Source organism: Bison bison, unplaced genomic scaffold (genome assembly GCF_000754665.1).
Source record: "Bison bison bison isolate TAMUID 2011002044 unplaced genomic scaffold, Bison_UMD1.0 scf7180017864468, whole genome shotgun sequence".
Lineage (NCBI taxonomy): Eukaryota > Metazoa > Chordata > Mammalia > Artiodactyla > Bovidae > Bison > Bison bison.
Genome location: NW_011495029.1, coordinates 263,601 through 289,855, shown reverse-complemented (window position 1 = coordinate 289,855; position 26,255 = coordinate 263,601). Strand labels below are relative to the sequence as shown.

Genomic DNA, 26,255 nt, shown 5'->3' with positions numbered 1-26,255 from the left:
GGTCCGGGGGGGCGGGCTCCCCCGGCGGGTCCCGCCCCGAGCGGGCGAGCGGGGGTGGCGGGTACCGGACGCGCGGAGTCTGGGTGAGCTGGGCGATGAGTGGTTCTCGGCCTCCGCGCGGCCGGCGACCAGGCATGGGCGGGCGAGAGCGGGCTGGGCACCCTTCACAGAGGGGCCCCGGGACTCCCGCGCGGATGCTCGGTGAAGACGCCGACGGAAGCGAGACCTGGGAGCCGAGGAAGGCTTGGGGCCGGGCACTTCCCGGAAACCCTCCGTACCCACTCCCTGCCCTCCCGCCGGCACACTCCGCAGCCCGGGCACCCGGGAGCCTCGACCTCCCCCTGCTGCCGGGGCACGCGCCCCGCCTTCGCCTCGCCCAGTGCCCAAGTTGGGCAAACTTTTTAACCCCTTCTGGGCAGCCTCTGTCCCTTGGACCCAGCCGCTTGGGCGAGGTTCAGATGGGGGGCTCGGGGCGGCGGCTCCTTGGGAAGTTTCCGGGCGTTTTCGAAACGGAGGTAGCGGGCACCAGGGACCGTTTGGCAGCTGTCAGGGCGTCCTCCTGAGTCAGAATCGGACAGTCCGGCAGTAGACATTGCTCTTGGCCCGGTTTCCGCCCTCGGCTCCCGACTTCCTCATTCGCCCGGGTGCGATCGGCTGGGCGGAGGAGGGGGACCGGGAGAGGTGCGGCTGGGTGCTTGGGAAAGGGGACCCGGCGGGGATCCCGGCTTGAGGCAGGAAAGACTTTCCCCTCCCTCACAGATCCGCATCCTTTGACTTTTGGCCTCTGCTTCCTGGGAGTGGAAGGCCGGGTAAGGCCCGCACCAATCTCCGCGACCCCTGCGCGCACCTGATTCCAGCGCACCTGCGGACCGCCCCGGCAGGGTGGGGGCGGGGAGAGCTGGGCTCTGCTCCTAGAGGATCCAGCCTGGGCTATTGCATCGTGCCCTTTTGGGCCAGATCCAGGGTTTTCTACTTACCCCGCCACCCCACCCCCCCAAATGTCTCTGTTCAGGATCCTGATCTCCTGCTGTCCGGGGCCACGCCCAGGGCAGGACTGCACCCCCCCACCCTCCTACGCCTCCCCACCACCCCCCACCGCGCCCCCAAGTGTCTCAGAAACGGAGTGTCTTCCTGGACCAGGTTGCAGATTGTCTTGAGGTGGGGGCAGGGTGAGCGCCTGGGCTGCTATCTGTGGCCCCACCCAGCCGGTGTGGGGAAAAGGTTCCCGGGAAGTCCCAGGTCCTAGGCACTGGCGGATCTCTCTCCGCTGGGCAGTTGAGGGACCCAGCCACTTCTGGGTTCACTGCACCCTTTCCTGGGCTTAACAGGATTGCAAAGTAACTGTTGAGTAACTGTTGAACGGGAAGAACCTGAGCGCCTTACTGCAACACTGTGGCCATTTCTGAGTGCTGTCTGAGCCTGTAACCTCACCGGGTGGTTTATTCCCTTTATGGTAAGGAGGGAGGCTGGTTTAAGGCCTATTTAGACAGTCACTTGATTAATATTAGTCAATTTATATACAAGGCTGCTGGGAGTGGGGGGAGGGTACACAGATGTGTAATTGAGCAAATATTTAACTGGCTCCTCTGTGCCAGAGATTCTGCCAGGTGGTGGGGGGTGTGAGGTTGAGTAAGACCTGGCCTGTGCCCTAGGGCATTTAGGGGAGAGCCAAGACAAATCCGTAGATGACTCTAAGGTGAGGCGAAGATGACAGAGACCCTAGAAGGGTGCTGTGAGTCATGGGATTGGGAGAAGGGAGCCAGCCCTCCCTTCTCCTCTGGCCTATGGGAGTTTACAGTCCTCAGGGGGAAATAGTGGCCCAATGACTGAGATACAGAAGCTGCCTGTGATGAGTGTCTCAAACAGGCCTCAGACAAAGGACTCGAGGAATTCTGAGAGGGGCCACTTCTGTCTGGGATGAGAAAGGAAGCTGCCTCGAGGAAGGAGGACATGGCAGGTTTGCCAAACCGAGGCAAGCATTCAGTGTTGGAAAGTGAGGACTCATTTATGATAATTGAGGTGTAATTAAAAACGTCAAGAGATTGCTCAGTGTAATTTGAGAGCCGCTGTGCCCCCCAGATGGCTGCAGGGTGACACTAAAAAAGCTCTGTTCTTCAGATTCAGCAAGTCCTGGCAGTGCCCATGGCAGATCCAGGTGCTTGGATTGGCAGGCAGTGTTTGGGGAAGGGCAACCCCCAGAGGTGCGTTCTGTGGGGCTCCTTGTCTGAAGGGCAGGTGAGGGTAGAGGAAAAGAGAGGGGCAGGGCTTTCTGACATTTATTTTTTATTTTTAAACTTTTAACTTAAGGGGTTGGAGATGGGACAACTTCCCTCTCACTGGATGAAGGACGCATGTTAATCACAGCCTGCCTCTTGCCCGTTCTTGCTCCAGAAAAAAACAAAACACGGATCTGTTAGCTTTTTAAAAGGAGAAAAGCACACTTAAAAATTGCTGCATTGTTGTGTCGCCTGGTGGAGGGTATTGCTAGAAGCCAGGCTAACTGTGCTTTCTTCACTTCCTCTTCTAGCTAATCCTTCCATAAAGTACTTAAGACAGCCCTTACCAGCTTGACATCTTTATTTCAAAAGGAGAGGAGGGGTTGGCTGTTGTTCTCCTCTGAGCCTGGCCCTACCCTTCTCTTGGTGGGGGGGTGGGGAGAGGGGTGGAGAGAAACCCCAGGCAAAGGAAAAAAAGAAAAAACAAAAATCCAGGCCTTGACAGCTTCCTCCCAAGCATCATGTTCCAAAAATATTTAGAATAACAAAATCTGTGTGTCGTCTTAATTAAACAAACGTCTTAATTTGCTGAGCATAAAACAGCATCTCTGCCCACAGGGGCAGGAAGTACATTTTCCTTTTGTGCAGCCCCAGAGAGTCACTGCCTCTTGGCTTTAACCCTTGGTGTGCTGAGCCCCTGGGCTTAAGCCCTCCTGTGACAACGGAGTGGAACCCCGGCTGCCCCCTGGGAAGCAGTAGGCTTGTGACTTAATGGGGTCTGGTTCTTCATTAGAGCTGGGAAGAGTGGAGTCCTGAGTTTTGGCACTAGACAGTGTTCAGATCCTGACCCTGCCACTTAGGACTGTAGGCAAGTCACTTAACCCCCCAAGCCTCAGTGTCCTTATCTGTAATACAGGAGTCATGATATCCATCCTACGGGGTTAGATGTGAGAACTAAAAGAAATTAAGTATGTAAAGGGCCTGATACATAGTGACTGTGTACATTTTTAAGAAAATATATGTAATCAGTCTTCATTCCCTGGGTTGTCAGGTAAGGAGACAGGATAGGAAGGGTGGATGGTTCTCCTGGCTCCTAGCTCAATGCTCTTTCTGCTTCTAAAAATGATGTTCTGTGTGTGTGTTTGTGTGTGTGTGTGTGTTTGCTCATGGACCACAAAGCCTGAGTGGTAAAAACACAGGTGGTTCTGGGGCCCATCTGCTGATGCTCTTGGATGCTCTTGGTGATGAGCTTGTGCTCATTAGCCTTGTTGCAGGGCCCCGGCTCAGGCAGAAGATACACAAACTCACTGCGTTTTAGTTCTCAGACACAGCTTCCGTGGTCTAGGGAGAGCTAAGGGGTGACATGGAGGTACACTGGACTTAGTGTCTGGAGGCCTGGCTTCTGGGTCTGGCCCTGGTTGGGGGTACATTTGATTTTGCTAGAAGGCGCGTACTGCTTCACAGAGACACCATGCCAGTTTATGTGTCTGCCAGTTATACCCAAGAGTGCTTGGGAAATTGAGACATGCAGGAATTTAAATTTCTCCATAATGCCCCAGTTTCTTAGGTGCCCTCATGCCCTACTGATGGGGTCTAAGTTGTAACAACTCTCTTTATAGAAGGTAGTTGGGCAATATCTGTCAAAGCATAGTCCTTCTGACTGATTTCTAGGAACTCACCAGCAGATAAACTCAAACATGCAAAAGGAAATGTCCAAGGATATTCTTTGTAGCATTGTCTAGAGAAAGACAGGAAATAAGCTAACTGCCCATTAAGAGGGTCAAATAAATCATGGTACAGCTGCACAGTGGGAATTCTTGAAGCCTTTAAAAAAATCGAAACTGACCTATAGGTACTGATTGGGCATGCTCTCCAAGAAATATTTTAAGTGAATAAAACTTGATACAAAGTGGGATACATATTGCTCCCTCCTGTGCGAATCATGGTATGATGCCTCTGCTCTGTGCATGGATAGCTACAGAAACCCAAGTAACAGTAGTTACCTCTAGAAAGGGCCCAGGAAGCCAGAGCCTGGGGTGAGCTTGAGCATTGCTTTTTCCACTAAATGCCTTTTTACATGTGTTGACTACTTAAATAGTCAGAAATTGAAAATTTTGTTAGTTTTATTAACAACAAAAATATGTGGTTGGCTGGCCAGTCTTGGGGGTCTCTGTTTTTAAAATGCATTGCTTGAGATCTCAGATTGCATACTGAGTGCCTGCCACGTGCAGGGGAAGAGGAAGGGTCTTAAAAATGGACTGAATTGCTCTGTGGTTGGAACATTTTGGGGCCTGCTTTCTTCTCCATGATGTCATATTATCACCAGAGTAACCCCTTTAAACAAATGTCTACTCTGATCCTTTCCCTTGGTTTCTGGAAAATGGTAGATGCTTTGATTGCCTTTTCTCTGCTGTATAAGAAAAGGAAGCCCGCGGGACGTGTCTGGAATGTATTCTAGGAAGCCCTTTTGCCAGTTTTCCCACAATCCCCCTGGCTCCACGCTGTCCACTTGTCCTTTCCTGGGGAGCCCATCCTGACCAGGAGGCCAGACCAGACCTTTATTCTCTTGGGTCTTCCTCATTTGTAAACTTGGGGTCATTGCAACCCACCCTATCTCCAGTTGTCCCTCAGAGATCTGGCCCATGGTTTTTATGTATTAATAACATTGGAAAAGCCCAAATTCTCAAGAAAATGTGATCAGAGGGGGTTTTGAATTGGAGAGCCCCGCTAGCCTTCTCAAGGAGGACTGCCATAGCCTTGCACAGTGTGGGCCCCAGAGAAGACTCAGGCTCAGCTCACTCCTGAGCTGGCTCTTTTCTGTAGCACAGCTGGTTAAGACCCCTTTAGGGTCACAGGCAGGCCTGTGTCCCTGCCAGGCAGCTCTAGGCCTCTTGAAAGGTGATGTGAGTCACACATGAGTATGCACAATGAGCCTGGGTCTAAAATGGGCCTGCCACCCCATGGGCTGGTGGTTTGAAGGCGGGATGCCAGCCTGTATCTACCCCCTTCTGTCTGCCCCCACCTGCCCCTCAGGCTTTGATGGCACCGGATATTTGGGGAGCAGGCGGGGAGCTGCCCCCTTGTGTCTGATGCAGGTCTCTTTAAAAAGTAACTGAGGCAGGCTGGCTGCTGTCAGAAAGCCTCAGGCCCCGAGGTGATTTCAGCACCCGGGGTGGACACAGCACACCCAGGCCTGGGTAGGTGGGCGCAGAAAAGGCTCCTGGCCAACCTTTGGCTGAGGGCCAGGCCATCTAGGGAGTTCTCACGACAGTGCCCTCAGCAGCTGTCTTCATCTGCAGCCCTGGGTGGGGAAGCCTTCCTCTGTGGCTAGAGAGACCCTTGCAGGGTCTTCTGGAAGTTGCCACTGAAAGGTGTGGCTTCCTTCCTGGGCAGGTGGGGCTGCAGCCTGCAGGGAAGTTGAAGTGCTCTTGAGCTTCCCCTCCCCTCCCTCTCGAAGGTCACTTCCTTGGTGCCTCTCAGGGTGCCTCTCACTTCCTTGGTGCCTCTTGGTCCTTATGGTTCTTACCCTGCTGCCCAGAGGAACAGGGGGCCTCTGTGAGGCGAGTCCCTGTCTTACCTCCATGGATGTTATTTTGGAAACTTCCATCTCATGTTTCCTTTTTCTTTCATTTAACTCTAATTCTGAATGATGCCTGGCTTAAAAGAAAAATAAACAGGGACTTCCCTGACGGTCCAGTGGTCCAGACTGCCACTGCAGGGGGCACAGTTTCCATCCCTGATCCAGCAACTAAGATCCCATACGCCAAAAAAAAAAAGAGAGAGAAATTGTACAGTAGCAACAGTACAATCCTCCCTACTGAATTTACTTAGGATCGTAGAGTGTCTGAGATGGAAGGGATCCTGTGTGTATGTGCTCAGTTGCATAGTCGTGTCTGACTCTGCGACCCCATGGACCATAGCCCGCCAGGCTCCTCTGTCCATGGGATTTTCCAGGCAAGAATATTGGAGGGGTTTGCCATTTCCTTCTCCAGGGGATCTTCCCCAGCCAGGGACCGAACCTGTGTTTCCTGCATTGGCAGGCAAATTCTTTACCACTGAGCCCGCTGGGAAGCTCAGAAGGGATCTTAGGGATATTGTAATTTTCACTCCTCCCACCGCTCCCCTCGCCCCCGCCCCCCATGAGAGGGTCGAGTCAAACTCATTCTGAGTTGGTAGAAAGCTCTGGCCCCTGGTTTCCCTCAAACCCAATGCCTTTCAGAATCACATGGCCTCATTTAAAAGTGTTTCTGAGCTGTTATCATGCCTTTCCTCGCCTTAACACACTGTTCAGCCCAGCAACACGTACTTAGCTCCTTTCATCTTTACTTAAGTCTGTTCTTCCACACCCTTAATCGTTTTCTTTTGGGGGCTGGGAGGGTGGAGGGGCCCAAGAGTTAAGAAATGGGGTGGGAAGTGGTTTGAGTTTCTCTGAACTTCTTCCAGTTGGACAGTTCGACTTGGGCTGGAAGTTCCTGCGGCTCAAAAATCAATATTTCACATGGGGCAGCGCCAGGCGGCGGGTGGGCCACTCAGAGCCACATCGGCTTTCCACTGCCCTGCAGCTAGTCCTGGTTTCTAGTAATTTTAAGTCACTTAAGGTCTTGGGTGATTGATTAGTTGTATTTTCTATACAAAACCCATGTAGAGGGAACCACACAAGGGCTTTGGGCTCTGGCAGAGCTGGGACCAGCCCCCTGCCTTTGCTCCTGCTAACTGTTAGGCTGGAGTCTCAGCTTCCTCATTGGCCACATGGAGATGCTTCTTTCATAGGCTTGTTGTAACTTGCATAGAAACACACACCAAGTGGCTTAGTTCTTGTCCTCCTCTTCCTCCCCTTTTCAGGTTGTCACCAACATCCTCTGTCTTTGGGTGGTAGGAGATGTATGTTCAGGTTTTAAAGATTTTAAATTAAGCCTGTCCCTTAATGATAAGGTATGGTGAGATGACTGAGGAACCTGTGGGAAGATTCCTTGAGCTTGGAGACTGAGGTTTTCTAAGCCTATGACCTTTGCTTTCTTCTTCCCAGATCACACAGTTCAGCTGGTGACGCACATCTGAACCGGTTTAAGCATTTCAAAAAAAGCTGTTACAAGGCTGCCAAGGCACCTTTATTTCGAGTTGTCTGGTGTTCAAAAGCCACCGAGTTTCCTGTGTTTTGCATAAGGCCCTGGGCTGGAGAAGGCAGCTTCCTGTCTGATAAACATAAAGAGGCGTTTGGAACCATTTGGGTGACTTAATCTAACTGGGCTGAAATGGGGGCAAAGGCTGAGCTGGGAGGTCAGAAGTAGGGTCTTGTTTCATCTCTTTATCCCCAAGTCCTCACCAGCACCCTGCATGGACTTGATCCCTTGTCCTTCTTGCATGAGTGGCGTTCAAGTCCCACTGGTACTTAGCTGTAAGCTTGGGATGTGAAGGCCTGGGCAGCTGAAGCTCAGAATGCCACTTAGTGATCTCTCTGTCTCACAAAAGGCGGTTGCTCAGTACTTATCTGAAAATTCCTGGGATAGGAGAGTTGGTAGCAGGGAGCTCTTTTTCTTTTTTTCGTGTTGCAGAGAGCTTTTTTAAAACTTTAGTCTATTTTTTAATATTGAAGAGTCAGCTATTGGGTATTGATCCCAAATTTCTTGGCCAAGTCAATCATCAAAGGACTCCTTCCTGCTGCATGACCTGCCCTGTGCTGGACCTGCCGGGCTTTAGTGGGAACAAGGGCAGAGAGCATGCCTCTAGCTCAGGAGCCTGACTCTCTACTAGGGAGTTGGGACACAGGGACAGAAACCTGGGACACGAGGCGGCTTGTGTCATCTTGAGCTTCCTGGAGGCTAGAATTGCCTGGTGGGTAGGAGGGAAGATGGGGAAGGAAGGAAGGAGCTCTGGTGGGAGGGCGCTGGCTGGGAATCAGGATGTCTGGGCTGAAGTCCCAGCTTTACTAATAATAGTAATAAGACTAAAGTTTTATTGACCACTTGTTATGTACCAGGTACTGTGTTAGTGTTTTTACATGATTCTCTTATTTAATTCTTCCCTCATTTCTGGGAGGTAGGAAGTTTGCCCCCATTTTACAGATGAGGAGACTGAGCCTGATTCACACTCCTATGCTCTGACCCCTGTGTGACCTTGCAGATGCCCTTCACTCCTGGGCTTGCCTGTTACTTGACAGTGAGGGGTTGGACTGGTTCCCAAGCCTCCTCCCTCACCTGTGGCCAAGAACTGATGAGAGGAGCAGAACTTTTGGAGCTGCAGCAGAACCAGGCTCCTCATCCGTAGTGCAGTTGGCTGCTTGGAGCGAGGTTGATAGTGTTGCCTTGGCTACTGACTTTACCTTTAACCTCAACCGGCCATTTTTCAAGTGTTTGTGGAGAGCCCCGGCTGCTGTGCCTGCCTGCCATTGGAGGGGCCCTGGCTAGTCACTGGGGAGCCTGCCACCATCTCCATAGTGGGTGCTTCTTGTGTCCACTTGCAGAGTGCATTCCTTCCTGCTTCATGTGTCTGTCTGTCTACTCATTTGGTAACGACTCAGAGCTTTACATGGAGAAGGAAATGGCAACCCACTCCAGTATTCTAGGCTGGAGAATCCCATGGACGGAGGAGCCTGGGGGGCTACAGTCCACGGGGTCGAAAAGAGTCGGACACGACTGAGCGACTTCACTCATTCACTCACTCACTCAGAGCTTTACAGTGTGTGCTGGGTGCTTGACTGGGCTCTGGAAATAAGGAGGGGAAGGAATCAGGGACTCTTGTTTCCAGGAGCTCTTAGTGTCCCACTAGAATGCTGCGGGCCCAGGGGGATCTGAGAAAGCTTCCTGGAGAAGGCGGCATCTGAGCTGGTTTGCAAGGTGGGGACATGGCACAGCATGTCCAGGGAACAGGGCTGGGAGCTTGTTCAGTTGCTCAGACTTCAGCGGAGCTTTGTACAAGGGTGATTCAGGTTGCCAAGGCCCTCTGAGTCACTCTGGGCTAGTAAGAGATTTCCTTTCCTCATAAGTGGCTCTGGGCCCCAGCCCCATCTCGAAGCCCCTAAAGCAGCCCAGATGGCTCAATAAGGCTTGTTCCCCTGTGCCATTTCCTGGGAAATGTGGGGGTACAGGATTCCACTCCCAGGGCCTTAACCTCAGGATGCCTGCTGGGAATTCTGCCTGTGCTCTCTGGTTATGTGGTCAGCCAGCTGAAGGACTTGGGATGAGATTTTTTTCATGGAGTGTTGAGAGAGACATAATTGTTACTGGAATCAGTTTCTTTTTTAAAGGAAAAGAAAAGGGGGTGGAGGTTTGTTTATAGCGCAAATAATGTAACAGCAAAACTATCAAGAAACAAATTTGCCTCTCACCCTATCCACCCTTTGCATTTTTCTGGGTTTCCTGTCCATAGACATGCATACTTTGCAAAATTAAATACTAAAATTAAATATTAAATTAGATATTGTCGTGTGTTCTAACTTACTCAGTGCTGTAATATAAAGTTTCCTATGTTGCAACAGGCTCCACAATTATTATTTTAATGGCTATGTTATGGTCCACTGTGGGAAAGAACCATTACAGACTTTGCCAGAAAGTTCCATGGGTTTTATTGAGTCTCTTGGAAATTCATTAATTCAATAAATGTATCCTGAGCATCTGTTTTAGGAAAGAAACTCCTGGATGCCTAGGATGAGACATTCCAGGCCCTGCCCTCAAGGGGCTCACAGTCTATGCCCAGGAAAGAATCACTTCACTTGGCTGTTATGGGTTGTGATAGGGGTGAGTGTGGAAGAAAGTGGCTGCTTAGACGCCTAGGTTGAGTTGGTGAAAAACAGGTAAAACCACTTTGTCATCAGTGATGAGAAAGCACAGGAACTTGGACTTGGGAGAGCTTTCTGGGCTCACTGGAGGAATATCTTCATGTCTCCCCCACTCCCTGAGTGGTTCATACAGGTCTGGGCCAGAAGACACATGGGGAGTTGGGCTGGGATGGGGAGGAGTGAGGGACAGAGCCTCCAAGGGACCTTGTCAACGGAGAGGCTGGGGAACTAGCCCCTGGCGTTCCGGAGGGAGGCCCCTTGGTGACCACGAGTGGCAAGCAGCTGAGGGTGGGGGCAGTGTGGGTGGGGTGGGATGTCCGTGAACTGTCCAAAGCCAGGCAGGCCACCTGGGGAAGGAACCAGTTGCAGCAGCAAGTTGCAGCAGTGTAGTTTTGTTGTAAAGAGGAAGTTTCAGAATCCAGTGGCTGCTTGTGAGCAGGAAGATGTTTACAACTGTGAAGGAGCTATTTGGGGCTCCGTGCAAGCAGAAAAGATGGGTGGTCAAGGGCCTGGAAACTGGAATGCTGTGTCTTTGCTCTGGCATTCTCTTTCATTCCAGATAAATGACTCCCTTGCTGCCATTTCTTCACTCTTTCCATCTCTTTGCTGTCCTGGTACCCCCTAGCCCCAGCTCCCAGCTCAGGGGACCAACTTGGCAGGAATTCTGCTGTCTTCCTGCTGCTGCTGCTAAGTTGCTTCAGTTGTGTCCGACTCTGTGCGACCCCATAGACGGCAGCCCACCAGGCTCCGCCATCCCTGGGATTCTCCAGGCAAGAACAGCAAAGATCCTCCTGCCCGGAGTGAGAATGCCAGGGTGGAACGTGGTCACTTGGACACTTCTGTGGTCCTGTTTCAGGTTTTGCCAACCTCACTGTTTCCCCACTCCAGGCTGTTGTGGGGTTTTGGATCAGTACCAGGTCTGCAGGGTTGAGGTTTGAGTAGAAGAGCTCTGTCGTGGTCCTCAATTCCCTCCCTCCCCGCCCCCCTCCGCCCACCATTAAATACACACTTAAAAAACCAAAAACAAACTCTAAACCTAACCTAACGTTATTTTTTACATGTTGACTTAAAATTACTAATAAGAACAACACGTTAGCCGGGAATTTCAGCACTTAATAGATGATGATGTTCCCTAGTGGCTGAGATGAGGTCTGTTGTGTATCTTTTTTACATCTCCTGTCACCTTGTTTATACTACTGTTTGGTGGTGATTATAGGCTAGAGATTATCTTTGGATTTATACTATTTAAAATTATTTACCGGCTTTTATATTGGAGGAGGAGAGATGGGTATAGGAATAGAGAATTGGATAAAGCAGAAGGCAGCAGTGGGGCATGGGGAAGGGAGTGGGTGACTCTAGAAGCAGCAGCTGGGTTTAAATCCCATTTTCACTCAGTTTATTTATTCATTAAATATGTATCAAATGCTGGCTGTGTGCTGGAGACTGTTTCAGTTCTGTGGATACATGATTGGATAGAAGAAACCGAAGCCTGCCTTTGACATTCCAGTGGGGAAAAGCAGATGGCAGCCAGACAGACAGGCTCACTGTGGCAGGTCCTTATGCTATGGAGAAGGATAATCAGGTGAAGGCTTGTAGGAAGAATCACAGACCAGGCCACTTAAACAACAGAAATTTACTTCTCACAGTTCCAGAGGCTGTAAGGTCAAGATCAAAGTACCCGTAGGGTTGGTTTCCACTGAGGTCTCTGTCCTTGACTTCCAGTCAGCCGCCCTCATCCCTGCTGTGTTGCTGTGTCTGAACCTCCTCCTCCTCTTAGGACACTAGTCAGATTGGATTAGGGCCCACTCTTACTGTCTCCTTTTCACCTAATATATCTTTAAAGACCCTCTCTCCAAATGCAGGACATTCTGAGGTCCTGGGGCTTAAGGCTGCAGCAGGTGAATTTTTGGGGAGGGCATGGAACAGCCCATGAGAGGAGAGAAGGGAGTGGGAGTGTGTGTGTCAGAGGAGGCCTCTCTAACCAGGGACCCACTGATGGACACTCAGTTGTTTCTTTAACTGCTGTGAACCCCAGTTTGCTCATCTGTAAAATCTGGGTAATACTGATGAACCTGTCTCTTGGTGCCTTCGGGCAGCTAAAGTGTGGAAGGCCCTCTGTGCGCTGATTTGGGGGGACCCCAGTAAATGTGTCCCCATACCCTCTCCTGCCTTCCCTTTTCCTTCTGTCCGCTTTCATCCTCTCTCCTCTTGAGTGCCACTCATTGTCATCAAAGTGCTTCAGTAACTGGACCCATGGAATGGACCGGGGATGGACCAGTTTCTAGGTCTCTTTGCCTTTCTTATAAGAGTGATGGCACACCACCCCCGCCCCTTCTCCTGGACCAAGTGTTCTTGGAGATGGCCTCCCCTCCGATGAGCCATAAACACCGCTTTTATGTGAGGAAGGGGAAAGGCTTGTGGCAAACTGGTGCAGAACTATAAATCTAGAGTCCCAGCTGCCGTCCGAAGTGTCGGATGGCTGCCTGGAGAGCTTCCCTTGCTCTGGCAGTTCCCCTGCCTTCCCGCGCTGGTCTCCGTCTTAGCCCTTCTTGACTATACTTGCTGGTGTCCCTGCCTCTGTTAGAAGAGTTGCCACTGGGACCCTTAGCACTGCACGTGGCCCATGATAAGCACTTAGTATTTGCCCAAGAAACAGCTGGATGTCTTTCATTTTGTCCATTTTTAACAAACCAGTTTTCATCTATTTTTTAAAAAGGTATTTATTTTATTTATTATTTATTTGTTTGGTTGTGCTGGGTCTTAGTGGCAGCATGTTGGATCTAGTTTCCCAACTAGGGATCAAACTCAGGCTCCCTGAGTTGGGAATGTGAACCAATTCTACTGGACCACCAGGGAAGCCCCAAGTCTTTTTTTTAATCACTATGAAGGTTGAAGTCACACTCAGGTTATTGCATTTGAAGTCTCCTAATCCCACCAAAGTGATAGTATTAATGGTCCCATTTTGCTGTTGTTCAGTTGCTCAGTCGTGTCCAACTCTTTGCGACCGCACGGACTGCAGCACACCCAGCGCCCCTGTCCTTGACCATCTCCCGGAGCTTGCTCAAACTCCTGTCCATTGAGTTGGTGATGCCATCCAACCATCTCATCCTCTGTCATCCCCTTCTCTTCTTGCCTTCAGTCTTTCCCAGCAACAGGGTCTTGTCTAATGAGTCACCTCTTCCAAAGTATTGGAGCTTCAGCTTCAGCATCAGTCCTCCCAATTAATATTCAGGATTGATCTCCTTTAGGACTGACTGGTTTGATCTCCTTGCAATCCAAGGGACTCTCAAGAGTCTTCTCTAGCACCACAGTTCAAAAGCATCAATTCTTTGACATTCAGCCTTCTTTATGGTCTAACTCTCACATCCATACATGACTACTGGAAAAAACATAGCTTTCACTAGATGGACAATGTCAATTTGTTGACAATGTCTTTGCTTTTTAATCTGCTGTCTAGGTTTTGTCATAGCTTCCAAGGAGCAAGTGTCTTTTAATATAATGGCTGCAGTCACCATCTACAGTGATTTTTGGAGCCCAAGAAAATAAAGTCTGTCACTGTTTCCATTATTTCCCCATCTATTTGCCATGAAGTGATGGGACCTGATGCCATGATCTTAGTTTTTGAATGTTGAGTTTCAAGCCAACTTTTTCACTCTCCTCTTAGTTCCTCTTTGCTTTCTGCCATAAGGGTATTGTCATCTGCATAACTGAGGTTATTGTTGTCATTTTAGAGCTGGGGAAATTGAGGCTCAGAGAAGCTAAGTGCCTTGACGGAGGTAGCAGGTGAGAGATCCCAAGTCCTCTCCCTGCTCCTCTAATTTTCAGGCCAATCATTTTCTATATCTGCTTCCATTGCCTTTTCTGCCCTGTCGTCCTACTCGACCCTGTAAGTGTTTGTGAAGCTAGGGGCTTGTAGACTTTCAGGCTTTTGTATACAGTGGCTGTCGGCCTGGTGACTCTCTGGCTTCTGGTGTCAGGTGTAAAGAACAACCACCTCTGCTCCGTCTAAGATAGGGCAGTGGGCAGCAGGTTGGGGTGGATGGCCAGTGTGTGACCTGGGCACAGCCTGGCTTCTGTACGGATCCATAGCTGTTTCCCCCTCAGCCTTCCAGCACCGCTACCACCTCCTAGCTATCTCCTGGCCGCCTCCGAGCCCATCAGCCTGCTATTCTCAGCCTGCCTTCTGCCCAGAGCTTGGGCCTGCCACCCACCAACCGTCTCCTGTGCTTGCCAGGGTGAGGAGGAGGTAGCTGCGCCTTGCCAAGTGCTCATGAAGAATGCCTCATCATGGGATTAATTACTGGCCGCCGAGCATGGTGGAATTCATCAGGCCTTATCCTCGCTGTGGCTTCACACCTCCAACCTTCTTCCTGCACACCTGAGACAGATCCATGTGTTAGAGGCTGAAAAATGGTGACTCTCTTCCCCTTTAAAGCAAGTTGCAGGCTTTAATTATCCTTAGGTTGAAATGGCAGAGAGCCCCCCACTCCCTACACCCCCACCTCCACCCCCGGCCCGCCTGCCTGCCTTTCTGGCTTTCAGACAAGAATCTGAAGAATGTGATACTCCGTTTTGGACCTGAGCAAGGATCAGGGATCAGGGGCTGGGGCAGGATTCCAGGCCTTTCCGGGGCTTTAGCAGGCGGCCTTTGTGCTCTTGGACCCGGGACATTCCACACTGGTTGTGGTGGTCCTGAGGTGCGTTAAATTCTTGCCTCCTCAGTGGGATCCTCCGGGGACAGCTGGGAGGGGCTGGGGGAGAAACCCCCCTCCTAACACACTCAGAGAAATCGGGTTAAAGGAGTTTGCAAGGGGCTGGGCACAGGGGGTCGGTGGCAACCATGAGGACCGCATCTGCCGCTTTGCTTCTGGAGGTTCTGGAGGGCACAGAAGACTGTGGGTCGTCCCACGCTCCCTCCTGTTCCTGACCCATCGCTCACTGCTGGTCACCAAGTCTTCTTACCAACCTTGCTGGCTGGTCCGGGGCACCAACAGCTACTACTCCCTGTGCCCTGGAGCAAGTCACTGAAATCTCCTGGGCGTTGGCTTTGCAAAGCAGGACACTCATGGAACCTGCCTCCAGGTCCGGGTTGTCATGTGTGGTCGTGAGGTCTACCGTGAGAAGCACGGTCCTATGCCATGGGCTTTGTGATTCCCATGTACAGACAAAGAAAGGGAGCTGCAGAATGGTGAAATTACGTTCCCAGGATCCCTGGATACGGAGACTCCAGTGGCCACATCCAGGTTGGCCTGAAGTGTCCCACCCTGCGCTGATCCCACAGTGTGTGTGTGTGTGTGTGTGTGTGTGTGCGTGCGTGCGTGCGTGCACGCGCACACTCACGTCTGCATGGGGGGAGGGGAGGCTCCGCCCTGGGCAGGCTGGGTGACTGAATCTGGCTTCTCCCTAAGGTAGGGGCTGCAGCTAATTCTCTCACCAGCGTTGGCTCCCCTAGGCCCAGCTTGTGGCCCAGGCAAAGCAGTGATTCTCGGCAAGCGGTAAACTAAGCAGCGCCTAGGTTTCTGGTGACGGATCTGGTGGGCTCATCCCTGCGGCCAGCTGCCTGCTCATACCAGCCAGACTTTGAGACACAGATGCTACCACGACCTGTTCTAGGAACTGTTAGTTAATTTTTGTGTAAAGTGTGAAATATGCAGGTTTTATCTTCATCCTGTGCATGGCTCCTATTTGGGTCATTTCCCCTGGAGAGGCTGCAGGCCCTGGAATGCTGCTTGTCCATCCTGGCTTCTCTGGAGAGTGTGACTCTGCCTGCCCTGCAGCCGGTGTGCAGGGCTGGCACATGGCTGGCTCAGTAGAGAACAGGCCCAAGGGATGCAAACAGAAGAGAGACAGTTTGCTGTTCAGTTTTGGATTTTTTGTTTCTGCTGTCCAGAGTGATGAGAGCACCCCAGGGGAGATGGCCTCCTGCCCCCACCATCCCAGGTCCTCCGCTTCCCATGCGGACTCTCACTCTTGGGTCGTCCCGACCACAGCTCTGTTTCCTTGGACCTCTTTTTAACCTTCTGGAGGAAAATGAAGGAAGAAAATCCTTTCAAAGAAGTTCACATTGCCTTGGAGGAGGAGGCCACTCCAATGCCCCTTTGCCTTTGAGCTGGTAACCAGGGGGCTCCTAAAAGTCCCAGGACTGCTTGAGGGTCTCTGTAGATGTACCTCTAAGATGGTACAAAGGGTTCACGGCCTTCAGGCAATTCTCAAAGGAGTCTTTGATGGCTGAAAGTTTTCAGAACCACTGATCTAGAGAGATGGGAACTTTGGGTTTCCTGTTTATAGAATGTGTGTATGTGTATAAACATATGTCTCTGCATATCTGTTTATACACACACACACACACACACTCACGCAGGAGGGTCTGCTCACTATGGGATTAGGTGACACTGTCCTAAGATGTAATGTGTGCAGAGCACTTTCCTGGGGCAGTGGCCTTCCTCTCCCATCTGATCTGTATTAAGCCTTTAATATCATAGCACTTCTGGGCATCTCTTCCTTGTGGGGCCAGACCTTGAGCTTTAAGTGGTGAGGTTTTGAATGAAGTGGATTTGATCAGTTGTGGACTCTGCGTACAGAGGAAACTGGGCTCTTTCTTTCTGTCCTTGTGATCTTTCAGCAGGACTCCAGGTCCTCAAAGGACATTTCCTAACCCCCCAGATCCAGTCAGGTCACTTCATCTCCAAGTGTCAGCCTCTTTCTTTTTTAAGGGAAACGGTGGGGAGCAGGGAATGTGGCAGAGGCCTTAGGATACCTGCTATGGCTTTACTGAGGTATGGATCAAAGGATGGGAGCAGCGGGGGACCAACCATCCAACCCATGTCAGGCGACTGGGCTGCTACAGCTGCTGTCTTACCTGCCTGAGGTTTGACAGCCCCAGAACCTTGCTTTGGCTTTGGATTTGAACTTCTCCTTGTGAACTTCACTGTGTGATCTTGGGCAAGCTGCTGGCTGAGTCTGAGACTCATCTACCCAGTGAAGGCTGAGTCAGATGGGTGTTTTTCAGGCTATCAACGGAGACTCACTGGTGGGTCCTGAGCTTATTGGTGTGGCAACCAGTAGTCTTAGAAATTAAATAGATTTGAATGGAAAATATCAGAGTGCCTAGGGTGTATACATCATTTTGTGAAACTTTTGTTTGACACTTTTGCATATTTATGATAAAGCTTTTAAATTAATTATTTTCTATTGTGGCTTGAGATTAAAAAAAAAAATGGCGCCCCCAGGATGAGATGCTCCTTAGGTGGAGGGGCGGTCTTTCAGCGCTGACTTGTGTGGTTCCCACCCATAGGTCTGAGCAGAGCTGAGGTCCCCACCCCCCCACAGCTGAGCGGTAAATGGAGCTCTCAGCAAGATCAAACTCTTTAACTAAAGTTCTTTACAAAATTCTGGGAAATGAGCTGCATTCCTGGGGTGGAATAAATCATGTCAAGTGAGGCGAGGCAGGATGTGACTTCAAACCCCTCCAAGTGGGCTCTGTGAGGGCAGTGCTTGTGACTGACTCATTATGAGCGAGCTCAGCGGCACGGACTCCTTGAGAGAAGAGGCAAGACTGTGGGCGGGGAGCCAGCAGGCCTGGGGCGCCACCAAGCACCACTCCTGCCTTAGTTCATTTGGGTCCTCACAGTAGTCCCGTGAGTCGAGCTGGGCTCTGACTGCATCGCAGAGTCAGGGCTGTGGGCTGTCAGCTTGCTCTGCTGGGGGAGCCCTCCTGTCCTTTGGGGCAGCTTGTGGCATCTCCAGTTTACAGACGGAGAAACCGAGGCCCAGGGGCCCTGTCGGCCTGGCCCAGTTTGTCCTGTTAGTAAAGCAATAGGTCTGTATTTCCCTGGCCAGTCTGGCTGCCTCCTGAGTCTGATTCTTTCTAAGATGCCTTCCTCATAAAGGTCATGAATAAGCTATTAACCATTTGGAAGGTCTCTCTGGGAGTGTTAAGTGACCGCCTGATCAATTCAGGAAGATAACTGTTGACCAGTCATGGGTCTCTTTGGAAACAACATGGAGATTAGTGTACATCAGATTTAGCTGGAAGGGCGATGGAGAAGAAGAGGTCATTGATATGGTCCTGAATGGCCACAGATCAGCTCACTGTGGGCCTTTCCTGCCTCATCTACCAAAGAGAGTCACTGAGGTTTGGGGTTATCCTTAGGCACTTTAAGAATGGGTGGCAGAGAGTCAGTTGGGCTTGGTCCTTGGAGTTTGGACCTTTTGGGAGACTGGAACCTTCCCCATTCCTAAAGTTCATCAGGGGTTACTCAACATCTACGCAGATTGGTCATCAGACCCAGGGGTGCCTGGGCCCCATCGTGGCCTTAGAGCTCTGAGCTTGGCAGCAATGGGATCAGGATGGCTGTTGGTAGTAGAGGCTGTGATATTCAGGGATTTTGTTTGTTTTTGGTGCCATTTAAACATCAGTCAGCGGAGAAGGCAATGGCACCCCACTCCAGTACTCTTGCCTGGAAAATTCCGTGGATGGAGGAGCCTGGTAGGCTCCAGTCCATGGGGTCGCTAAGAGTTGGGCACGACTGAGCGACTTCACTTTCACTTTCCACTTTCATGCACTGGAGAAGGAAATGGCAACCCACTCCAGTATTCTTGCCTGGAGAATCCTAGGGACAGAGGAGCCTAGTGGGCTGCCGTCTATGGGGTCGCACAGAGTCGGACATGACTGAAGCGACTTAGCAGCAGCAGCAGCAAACATCAATCAGAATAACAAGCTGCCGAAGGCCTGGTGGGTCCTGGATTGAGTGGTCTTCAAAACTGTCTTTTGTTTCTGATCTCCGGTTGGGCTTCTCAGCTGTTCCTGATGTGGGCTCCAGAATCCAGCCTGCCGCACTTTCCCATTGAGACTGCGGCCGTATAATTACATCTTCTCAGTATGGTTATTTTTCTGTGTTGGGTTGCAGCAAACTGTGCTCGCAGGCTTGGGGAAAGAAAAACCAGGCTATCATCAGCAGAACCAAAGGGAAGGAATAACTTCACTGCAGGAATCTGAAGGTCAGAGTTACCCCTCATGTGAGTGGGGAGCTCTCGAGGCTCAGAGATGCTGTCCGCAGGAGGGCAGGGTGGTGTGTTCCATGCACAGTTCCTGATGGAAGGAGGCCAGGCAGTTCTGTCAACCTTGTCAAACCTAGGGGCATGTCTAGGGGTGTCACTTGCTCCTTGCTCTTTGGGAGGGGACCCCACCCCCATGTCTGGAACAATTTGCTTCTCTGCAGTTTCTCCTGGGCAGCCAAATAGAAGCTCATTACCAAGCAGGAGAGGCTCAAGTGTGATCTCACTACACAAATATTGAACCAATTAAAAGCAGAGTCAAGGTCCAGTGCTGATGACTTACCCAGCAGCGTGCATGCCCAGCCTCTTACCTTTGAGTGAGAGCTACATTGCTGATGTGTCTGCTCCTCTCCCTTGACACCAGACAGAAGGGGTTAGGAGGGAATGGTAATTCTCCTGGACAGCCAGGTTCCGGAAGACACAATGTGGACTGTAAAGCCTTCTCAACAGTCAAGGTCACGTCCACAAGTGTTGACTGACTGAGGAGGACTTGCTGTCTGAACCCTGGGTTTAGTCAGCACCTGAAGGAGTTCTGGGGACGACAGGGGCAGGCAGAGAGAGGTTCCAGAATAAGGCAGGCTGTGCTGGAGCAGGCCTGGGGAGAGGAGAAAGAGCAGTAATGTATGGGTGTTAGGAAAGGCTGCCTGGGTGAGTGGAGGGTCATGATGGTGCGAAGACTGTCCTCTGGGGAGCCATGGTTAGAATGAATGTCTGGCAGGGGACAAGACAGATGGGGCTGGAAAGATGGAGGCATTGGTTGAGGGAGTTGGTTAATCTCTAAAGGCCATGGGGAGCTTTCTCTTTAGGTAAGAAGGGCTGTCGTTCTGAATGGTGGAAATTCTTTTTATTTAAGTTGCAGCATGAGCAACTGAACTGAACTGATGTGGGATCTGGTTCCCTGACCAGGAATCAAACCCAGGCCCCTGGCATTGCATGCTTGGAGTCTTAGCCACTGGACCACCAGGACAGTCCCTGGAATTCTTAACAGTGGAGTTGTCCTTAAGCACTAACTGCTTCTGCCCTGATTAGCCGCTTGATTCATTCGTTACCTCGTGGCCCTGAGGACAGGATGGTATCTCAGTGGAGGAGACTCACCTGGGTGCATTGGTCTCCATGACACCTGATACAGATCTATGCCCGAGATGCTTTGGTAACACTGACCGCAGAGTTCCTAGGATGCCAGGCCACTTCTCACTTAGGAGGAACTGATGGAGCTGGGCAGGGCTGCCAAGGTCCCCCCTGAGCCGGGCTGTTCCAAGTGGTAGCTCACAGGGTGAGGTCTACCTCCCTTTGTCCCCCTCATGTGGCCTGGGATTCCTTTCTCCCCAGCCTTGTCATGGAACTATTTCTTCTCTCAGGTTGGAAGCCCCCCTTGTGGCTGGTCCAGGGTATTTTTTCAACTGCTGACTTCTCTTGCTGCCCTCTTAAATGGAGGTCAGGGAAGGTGATCTCTTTAAAATACAAATCTGATGATGTCACCCTCTCCTGCCTTCCCCTGCCCTAGAATAAAGTCCACATTCCTCAGTGGCTGATAAGATACTGGTGAGCAGCTGTGCATCCCCCCAACCCTGCTGCCCCCACTGCCAATCTCTACTCCGTCTCACGCCCCCTGCCCCACCCCCTATTCCTCATGTAGGAGGAGGGCATCTACATACTCCTTTCTGGTGTCACTCTTGAGGTTCTGGGTCCCTTGGGTGCAGGCCCTGCGTCTTCGTGTTCCCTGGGGAACTCAGGAGTCCTGGGAAGCCCCTCCAGATGGTCTCTGAGGAGAAGATCAAAGGGGGAGGTTTCTGGGGCTCCGGTGCTAAATTCCTCTCTGGCCTGTCTCTGGTCTGGTTTTCTTATCTGCTGAACATCAACACATGCCTGGGTTGGAATACTGCTAATGGAAACAAGTCCCGGCTTCTACTGTAAGCAAACAACATTCCTGAGGTGGGGAGGGGAGGGTCTCCTCCCCGCTTCATAGCCTGGGGAGAGTGAGCAAGCACCTCAGGGTGGGGGGCTGCTGTGAGGGTGGCCCTGGGCAGCAGAGAAGCTGAATTGCCTTGTTTATATTGGGAGGCTTCTGTGTCCATTTTCTTGTTTGAGCCTGATCACTGCTGCCCAGCAAGTCCACAGGGTCACACCCAGCTGGTCAGTGCCACACCAGACTCAAAGGCCAGCTCTTCTGCCACCTGCCTCGTGCACACATCCCACCAGACCAGCATATCCCAGGCCAGCACTGAGACATATTTTTCTTGAAGGATATGGGACTAAACAACAACAGCAATAACAACAAAGCCTGAGGGGACAAAATGCAGTGGGCTTCCTTATTGCAGGCATCTCAGAATCTGGGTGTCCAGTGCCTCTCAGCAGGAGGGCCATGGGACAGAGCATTTCCAACCTGCCTTGTCCCCTCATGCAATCACTGTCTGGGGGTCACCAGACTGTACTCTGTTGTTCTCTGTGGACTAGTAACCCAGAGAGAGTCACCAAGCTTTTGGAAGGTTTTTGTAAGCCCCGATATCCTTCCAGGAAGGATTAGGATTAATCAGATCAAGAGGACAAGATAGAGGAGTTAGGAGGGGATATCCTAGTAAGTGTTAGAGTGTTTTCTTTGTTGGGAAGTTGAGTTACAGTTCTTCCAATTGTCCATGGTCAGTATTTTTTTTTTTCTCTTTCTAAAGTGAGGAAATTGAGGTGTTCACAGCTTCAAGATCATAGGAGTGATACCTGGAGGATTCAGACCCAGGGCCATCTGGCTCCAAGTTCACACCCATTCCATTGCATTCCATCACAGTGCATTACAAACACTTATCTGAGGACCTGCAGAGTTGGTGCCCTGCGTGGCAGTGGTTTCTCCAAGTCCTGTCTCTGTTCTGAATTGGTACCAGAGAACATGCCTACAGCGCTTGCTCAGCAGATGCAGACTGAGGGCTAAGAGAGGCAGGAAAGGTGACTCAGGCCTTTTCCTGGGTCCCCATGAGGGTAGAAGCCATGCTACCTCAGCTGAGGTACTTTCTGCTACATCTGGTGGTAGATGGTAGGCACCTCCACCTTGCTTACTCAGGGGGTGCTAGGTGGTTCCAGAAAGCTGTGATGGTTTATTCAGCCGTATGCAGAGCTTCTTGGGGACCAGTAACTTAGCTTTAGTACTCTTTCTCTTTGTGGACTGAAAGCCCTGATATGCTTTCTTTCCCTTTTTGTTTGGGGAGAATATAAAAATTAGTCCACAAATGGCTTGGGTTTTGTAACAAATTAGGTAGCTGTGACCCTGATGTGTGCTTTCAGCTTGGCTTTCCCTGTCACTTCAGCTCTCTTACTCTCTGGCTTCTTTGCAAAGCTCAGCGGGATTCTCCAGCCTCCTTGAAACCTTCCCCATTACTCCTGCCTCCTCTTCACCTTGTTTCATGTTCATTCATTCTGGAAACTTTAATTGAGCACCTACCCAGAGTCGGACCTTGAGCTGTTTGAAATTGAGATGAATGAAAGCTGGTCCTTATCCTCATGATGGTCCAGCTGCTGGATTGCTGCAGTGGAGACAGGGACAGAGCCCAGAGGGGAGGGACACGAGGGAAGTCTTTCTCAGCAGAGAACGGAGCGTGGAGCTATTTGAGAGAGGGTTCCTGGTGCAGAGGGCACCTCTTCTTCAAAGGCCTGGAGGCATAAGCCGAGTGGGATGTGTAGGAATTGTTTCTGAGAAGCTGGGAATGGCTTAGGCTGAGCGAGAAAGAAAGGGCAGATGGGGGAGAAGGGCTGGGAGCATGGGGGAGATTAATGGGGATTACAAGGGGTCTACTCACCGTGCACAGATGATTAGGTTGTATTCTGGGTAAGTCTTGAACTATTTTGAACAGGCAAGTAATATCAATAAAATAGAAAGGAGCATGCATAGAGATGGAGCTGCTGAGTCATCCTGAAGGCAGTGAGGAGGCTGGATTTGAAGGAGGTAGAAGACTCAGGGGAAGAAGAGCCAGTAAGGAGGTGGCTATGACAGCCCAGAAAGGAGGGGAGGCAGGCCTGGTCTGGAAGAAAGGGGTGCCGGCCATGAGGTTGGCGGCTGCGGCTGCTGCTGCTGCTGCTAAGTCGCTTCAGTCGTGTCCGACTCTGTGAGACCCCAGGGCCGGCAGCCCACCAGGCTCCTCCATCCCTGGGATTCTCTAGGCAAGAATACTGGAGTGGGTTGCCATTTCCTTCTCCAGTGCATGAAAGGGAAAAGTCAAAGTGAAGTTGCTCAGTTGTGTCCAACTCTTCGCGACTCCATGGACTGCAGCCTACCAGGCTCCTCTGTCCATGGGATTTTCCAGGCAAGAGTACTGGAGTGGGGTGCCATTGGCTGAGGGCCTGCTAATCCACCAGGGAAGAGTTTACAGTGACTGTCTTGGGTGACCAGAGGGCCAGCGTCTTAGCCAGAGATGGAGACCCAGAAAGGAGTGCAGATTTGGGGAGAGTTCAGGTGTGATGATCGTTGTGGTTCTTCCAGGTGGAGATAACCCTCTGGTAGGTGGGAAACATTCACCCTGGGTATCATCCCTGGGACTGATCCTGATTTGCCAAAACCGTCCAGTAAATAGCATTTGGTGAATTTCCCAGGATGTGATGGAGTGAGCTGACCCAGCCCTGGCAGCGCTCCCCAACATGGCTGCTTCCTGTCTTCCGTTAATTACCTGGGCCTCTTGATTGATGCTGGTGAACTTTGCTTATGAGTCACTGGCTGAGCTGCCATGTTGGAGACTCCAAGGGAGATTTGTGTCCTGCCAGGGCGGGTATCGATACATCAGCCTCCTTTGCCTGATTTTTTTCTTTTTTTAATTGGGCATTTAGGAATCTTTAAAGTACAGTCCAGTAGTGGTCATATCCCTTAATTTACAGTGTATTAAAAGGGACCGTCCTTCCTTGGTGATGATGCCATCCATGATGGTCATTGTTTGGATGCTGGGCATCATTTTGCTGAGGACTTCAGTTTTAAGGAAAGTTGGCTTGTGCACTTGAGAATTTGGAGAAAATTTACTAAGGAGAGGTCTGGGTCCCTGATGCAACATTTATTCATGTTTATCCCTTAACTCAGCAGTTCTCAACTGGGGGTAGTCCCCCTCCGCCACTCCCTACCTTTGGCAATGTCTGGAGATGTCTTTGGTGTCAAAACTGGGGACAAAGTGCCCCTGGCATCTAGTGAGTAGAGGTCATAGATGCTACTAGACATCTTCCAATGCACAGGACAGCCCTCGCAGCAAAGAATTACCGGGCCCTACATGTTTACAGTCCTGAGGCTGAGAAGCCCTGCCTTGTGTGGTCACATAATTTCATAGTTCATGTGAAACTATACCTTCTTCTCCCTTGGCCTGGAATACTTTCTGACCTTCTCTCCCCTCCCCCTTCAATATTTTACCCATCTTCACAATCCAACTTGAATGTTATCTCCTGCGTGAAACTCCCTTGGGCTTCCAAGTTTTCCAATGAATTACCTCTTTTCAAGTTGCTGTTCCTCTGTCTTCCTTCACGGAGTCTTGATCCATGGTTGGTGGAATCCACAGATTCAGAGGGCCGGCTCTACGTCCTCTTCATCCATATGACCAACCTGCCTTTTAGACGCTCACCATATTTGATGCTGGGCACAGCAGTGAAAGGGAGAGAAAACCAAGGAGCTTGCTCTCTGTCCATTCTGTACTCAAAGTCTCAGATTGGCACTGTCCCGAGTGGTACATGTCTGTCCTGTCATCTCACTACATTAAAGCTCCTTGGGTCCTTTGCACCTTTGTCACAATATTTTTGCACGTAGAGCCTCAGTACGTATTAGTTGATTGAATAATTAAATCTCATGGGTTGGAAAATTTCTGTATTATTTCAGCAGCTACTTTCACAGACCCTTTGTTAACAGTGGTGCTAGGGCACCTTTTCACTCAGCAGTGGCTGTAAGGAGAAAGAGAAGGGGCCTGTTTACCTGTGTTCTCTGGGATGCGGGTGGGGATTGAAAGAAATCCAAGGGGGCTGCTTGCAAACTTCGGTGACTAAGCTGGAACAGGGCTGTGGTCTGGGTTGAGGCTGCCTGGGTCTCTGAACTGGAACCTTGGCTTAAAGATCTTGAATGGCTCCCCCAAGGCCCTCACCTTACTTTTAGCTCCGCCAATTTAAGGTGGGGGAGATGGGGTTTGCAGCCTCGAGTTGGCATCATGTCTGTTTTACTGGTTTGCTTCCCCAGGGTGGGTTCTCAGGTCATGTTCCCCCTGGAGAGCTCCCAGGAGAGGGCAGTCTGAGTAGAAACTGAGCAGGGCATTGCTGCTGAGTGGCTCTGAGTTTGAACTTGGGTTTTGTGACTTGTCTCAACCTCATTTCCCCCACCATCAAATGACTATGATGACATGCATGCGTGCATGCTCAGTTGCTTTGCTTCAGTCGTGTCCAACTCTTTGTGACCCCGTGGACTATAGCCTACCAGGTTCCTCTGTCTATGGAACTCTCCAGGCAAGAATACTGGAGTGGGTTGCCATGCCCTCCTCCAGGGGATCTTTCCGACCCAGGAACCAAACCCATGTCTCCTGCATTGGAGATGGATTCTTTACCACTAGCACCACCTGGGAAGCCTATGATAACATACCCCTTATGAAATGATTATGAGGCTTGAGAAAAATGAAGACCTTAGTAGCAGGCCTGCAGTACTTTGAGTTAAGTACAGTGAGTTAAGACGGTAGCTTTCAGATGAATTGCAATGACTTTGAAAACTCAAGCCTAGAACTTCGTCCATGGAAGGCTTACATAAATCCTACTGTCTAGGAATGGAAAAGTTCACTGTGTTTGGACCACTGATTTGTCCTAGTACAATAAATTCTGTCTTTAAGGGGCTGGCAGTTTCTTTTCCTGACAAACACACAAACAAGTATAACAAAAAGAGAACCAACAGAAGGGAGGGAGAGAAAGGGTTCCTTGGGAAAACAGGAAGGAGTAATAGATCCAAATGGGTCTTTAGGGGTAAGGGGAGAAGGCAAATAATCGAGGAATGACATTTTGGGTTGAAAGCAGAGGTTTTTGGTCAACCTATTTACTTTCAGTTTCATCATTTCCTGAGAATCCTAATTTAGCCTCTGGTTGTGTCCTCTCGATTATGGCCTAAAAAGGCAACTCCTTGGGCTTCTTGGAGTTGGACTGGCACCCGCAGGAAGCCAGCATGGGAAGGGCTGCATCGTGCCAGAGCCGCCTCCTTTCTCCTTAACCCTTGCTGGCCTGGTCCTGCT

The 26,255-nt window shown here is 50.7% G+C and overlaps 1 protein-coding gene across 1 annotated transcript in view; it reads left to right on the top strand.

Annotated features, from left to right (window-relative positions):
* The window catches only part of MYH9 (myosin, heavy chain 9, non-muscle), an 83,922-nt gene that overhangs the window by 215 nt on the left and 57,452 nt on the right, over positions 1-26,255 (top strand). The gene's annotated exons all lie outside the window — the stretch shown is intronic.